The sequence below is a fragment of the Staurois parvus genome, unplaced genomic scaffold, assembly GCF_062004578.1.
Source record: "Staurois parvus isolate SC_StPar_1 unplaced genomic scaffold, SC_StPar_1.0 ptg001667l, whole genome shotgun sequence".
Classification (NCBI taxonomy): Eukaryota; Metazoa; Chordata; class Amphibia; order Anura; family Ranidae; genus Staurois; species Staurois parvus.
The window spans coordinates 493,702-498,433 of NW_028319463.1; positions in this window are offsets into that span (position 1 = coordinate 493,702).

Sequence of the window (4,732 nt, forward strand, 5' to 3'; positions counted from 1 at the left end):
TCCAGCCTGACTGGACTTCTTGGGAAGTTGGAAGGGGGCAGGGAGGGCGCAGGAAGGGGGCAGGGAGGGCGTAGGGAGGGCGCAGGAAAGGGGCAGGAAGGACGCAGGAAAGGGCAGGGAGGGGGCAGGAAAGGGCAGGGAGGGCGCAGGGAGGGGGCAGGAAGGACGCAGGGAGGGGGCAGGAAGGACGCAGGAAAGGGCAGGGAGGGGGCAGGAAAGGGCAGGGAGGGCGCAGGAAAGGGGTCAGGAAGGGCGCAGGAAGGGGGCAGGGAGGGCGCAGGAAAGGGGCAGGGAGGATGCAGGGAGGGGGCAGGAAAGATGCAGGGAGGGGGCAGGAAAGATGCAGGGAGGGGGCAGGAAAGATGCAGGGAGGGGGCAGGAAAGGGGCAGGAAAGATGCAGGGAGGGGGCAGGAAAGACGCAGGGAGGAGGCAGGAAAGGGGCAGGAAAGACGCAGGAAAGGGGCAGGAAGGACGCAGGAAAGAGACAGGAAGGGTGCAGGAAAGGCGCAGGAAGGGGGCAGGAAAGAGACAGGAAGGGTGCAGGAAAGTCGCAGGAAGGGGGCAGGAAAGAGACAGGAAGGGTGCAGGAAAGGCACAGGAAGGGTGCAGGAAAGGCGCAGGAAGGGGGAAAGACGCAGGAAAGACGCAGGAAGGGTGCAGGAAAGATGCAGGAAGGGTGCAGGAAGGGTGCAGGAAGGGCGCAGGAAGGGGGAAAGATGCAGGAAGGGCGCAGGAATAGGAGGGAATCTGGGAAAGTGCAGCATGAAGGGATCACTGTGTATGGACTGCGAATGGCTCCCGGCAGATCGAATTGCAGCGAGTGGATTTATGCTGCAGGATGACAATCTATTTGGGCCAATCAATCCGGTCTTCTTAATAAATGAATCAGGCAGGAATGGCAGCCCCCCCCCCCCCCCCCCCCCCCCGCATGTCCTGTGACAGCAGCAGAATCTGGCTGGGGGTGGCACCCGGACTGCGGGCAAGTGGGAGCAAAGTATTTATTATATTGCAGCTTTTCAATTCTTAGAGGTCGTGCATTTATTTTCTCTCTTTTTTTGGCTCTTTATTGTCGCCTAGTGATCTAGCCAGAAAGTCTGTTTTTTTTTTTTTTTTTTTCAAAATGACAAGCCGTCTTGCAGATGTAGCAGTTAAAGGACTGAGACAAACCATTTAAACACTGACAGGGGTGCTTATAATGATCAGATTTGATTGATTTATGTAAAACTTTATCCCAAAAGGCAAAAAAAAAAAAACTGTTTGCTAGAACTGATTACAAAGTGTTGTCTGGAGCTTGGCTTCAATTTGTTAATGTATCTAAATCTGCTAGTCCATCTGCAGAGCCGGGCCCCAGCGCCTTGGGAGAGAGGGAGCGGAGCCGGGCCCCAGCGCCTTGGGAGAGAGGGTGCGGAGCCGGGCCCCAGCGCCTTGGGAGAGAGGGTGCGGAGCCGGGCCCCAGCTCCTTGGGAGAGAGGGTGCGGAGCCGGGCCCCAGCGCCTTGGGAGAGAGGGAGCAGAGCCGGGCCCCAGCGCCTTGGGAGAGAGGGAGCAGAGCCGGGCCCAAGGTCTTGCAACTACCACCATTTTGTCCTCTGGGGTGTCGGCTTTCAGGAAATATCCCGTTTTGGGGGTTTATGGAATCTTTGGGATAAAAATGATTTTTTTTTACACGTGGGGGAAAATAAATAAAACCGCAAAACCGTCTCCGGCAGCGAGAGGTTAATGTGCGCAGATTCCCTCTGCAGCCATACAGAACGGGAGGACATTAGAGCGCCCCCTGGTACAAGTCTGCTGGATGATCCAGTTTGTGTAGTCTGTGGGTGTGAATCTTCTCCAGTAACCTGTCGGAGATCCCCGGCCTCTGAGAACACTGGAGGGGATTGTAGTCTCACACTCAGCACTACAGAATGGCACAAAGGACTCATTCATGGGCGGCCATGTTCACACGGCCTTTAAGCTAGGGATTCCCTCGGCATGCTGGAAGGGAACCAGAAAGGAGTGCCGAAGTCAAACATTGATGTGTCTGTATCAGGGGCGGACTGACCATTTGGAAACTCGGCACTGCCCAAGGGCCCGGGGTCAGTAGGGGGCCCCAAGAAATGCCCCTGGTACCTTTTTCAAAGGCTTTTTTGAGTTTGGGCAAGGACACAGGGCCCCATGATCCCCTATTGCCCAGGGGCCCCATGAGTTGTCAGTCCGCCCCTGGTCTGTATTCTGGTAGAGGGATCACAAATGGTGGGACATGCTGGAGTCAAATCCAAGCTTTTTTTTTTTTTATATATATATATATATGCAATACCCCATACTGGCCTACAGACGGCGCTGTGTTCCTCAGTCGGCATTAGTGCTCATACACTAATGTGCTGCAGCAGAGGGGAATCCTCCCCCACCAATCCACAGTGGAGGGGAATCCTCCCCCACCGATCTACAACGGAGGGGAATCCTCCCCCACCGATCCACAGCAGACGGTTGCAGGAAAGACGCAGGAAGGACACAGGAAGGGCGCAGGAAGGGCTCAGGAAAGACGCAGGAAGGGCGCAGGAAAGACACAGAAAAGACGCAGGAAGGGCGAAAGACGCAGGAAGGGTTCAGGAAAGACGCAGAAAAGGCGCAGGAAAGATACAGGAAAGACGCAGCAAGGGCGAAAGACGCAGGAAGGGTTCAGGAAAGACGCAGGAAGGGGGAAAGACGCAGCAAGGGTGCAGGAAAGATGCAGGAATAGGAGGGAATCTGGGAAAGTGCAGAATGAAGGGATCAGTGTGTCTAGACTGCGAATGGCTCCTGGCAGATCGAATCGCAGCGAGTGGATTTATGCTGCAGGATGACAATCTATTTGGGCCAATCAATCCGGTCTTCTTAATAAATGAATCAGGCTGGAATGGGAGCACAACTCCCTCCATGAATCAGGCAGGGGAAGGGGACTTCCTCAGAGCCCGGAAGGAAAGGGATCTCCTCAGAGCCTGGAAGAAAGGGGATCTCCTCAGAGCCCGGAAGAAAGGGGATCTCCTCAGAGCCCAGGAAGGAAGGGGACTTCCGCAAAGCCCAGGAAGGAAGGGGACTTCCTCAGAGCCCAGGAAGGAAGGGGACTTCCTCAGAGCCCAGGAAGGAAGGGGACTTCCTCAGAGCCCAGGAAGGAAGGGGACTTCCTCAGAGCCCAGGAAGGAAGGGGACTTCCTCAGAGCCCAGGAAGGAAGGGGACTTCCTCAGAACCCAGGAAGGAAGGGGACCTCCTCAGAGCCCAGAAGGAAGGGGACCTCCTCAGAGCCCAGAAGGAAGGGGGCTTCCTCAGAGCCCAGAAGGAAGGGGGCTTCCTCAGAGCCCAGAAGGAAGGGCGCCTCCTCAGAGCCGGGGTTTCACTTAATTCCTTGTGAATGGTGTCCACAGTCATTGAACCCAGTGACGGTGAACTCCCGGCATCAAGGCTCTGTGCACAGGATCCCAACACTGCACCTCTTGATGGGCAGAATTCTACCTCCTTGTAACAGGGATTGTGATTGGCTTACAACTGGCTCCAATACATACAACTGGTTTACTTATGTGATTTGGTATCCACCTCCTGCTTAGTGCTAGGTAGTTCAGGCCTAGCTAGACCCTCCCCGTTTCTTCCATATTCCCTCAGTCAGTGTTAGTACATCCCATAGACAGGGCTCAGTTATTGACTTATTTACACACAAGGGACTGGAAAGCACCCTCAGCACCGCAAATAGAAGCTGCATCCAATACAACCGTACTTCAGCCATGTCTTAATGAAGAGTTACGCTGCCTGTGGATGGTGCCAAATCAGCAGGTGACCATGCTTCCTGGATGACTGGGTCTATAGAGGACCACCTTGTAGTGACAGGGTCACTTTAAGAATAACACTTTTACTTTTCACTTGTTGGTATAATGGCTCTTGTTACTTTGGGGGGATTTTAAATGTCAGAACAGCATTCAGAAAACCAAGTCAGGACAATCGTCTCCACACTGCAGCATTGACTTATTCATCTCTGAGCTCTCCACCTAAATCGCTGAACAAACAGAAAACAAAGATATCGCTGCCGGGAAATAATCGGAGCTCTGAGGATCCAGAAGAAACGGATTTCTGAATTTATAAAAACAAAAAAAAAAAGCGAAGGAGAAAAGAAACACAAGAAACTTTCTCAAATATTAGCGATTCCTCCTGAACTGATGAGGAACAAATCATCAGCAGAGGTTGTCTTCAGTGAAAACTACACAGACAGACAGCTGGAGTCCTTTACAAATTGTGACTTTTCTAAAAGTCAAGTGTGGTCCCGCCCCCTGCTCCTCCCATAGGGCCAAGGGAGAGATCAGCAAAGAGGAAAGGAGAGGTCCCTATCAGACGGCCATCGTCAGCATCTTCTGCCATCGATTGACAAGCTGATCGAAGAGAAAGGCCATTGCTGGAGCCAACACGGCTGAATATCCAGAAGAATGACATGAGAAGATTGTTTTAAAGAGTTTTGGATTTCTGTCCGTCCAGTCCTGAGATTTTACCTCCTACACAGCACAGCCATGTCTGGCAGGGGATCTTTCTCTGCTGCAGTTTCACTTTCACACCTGTGTACCCCAGCCTGGCAGTAAAAGGAAAGCAGCACACTGAGCAGCTGACCTCTCACTCTGCTCTCTCCTTCTAGCAGCATGCCTTTGCACTGCAGCATCTCTCTCTCTCTCCTCCCCCTCCCCCCCCTCCCTCTCTCTCCCTTCCCCCTCTCTCCCTCTCTCTCCCCCTCCCCTC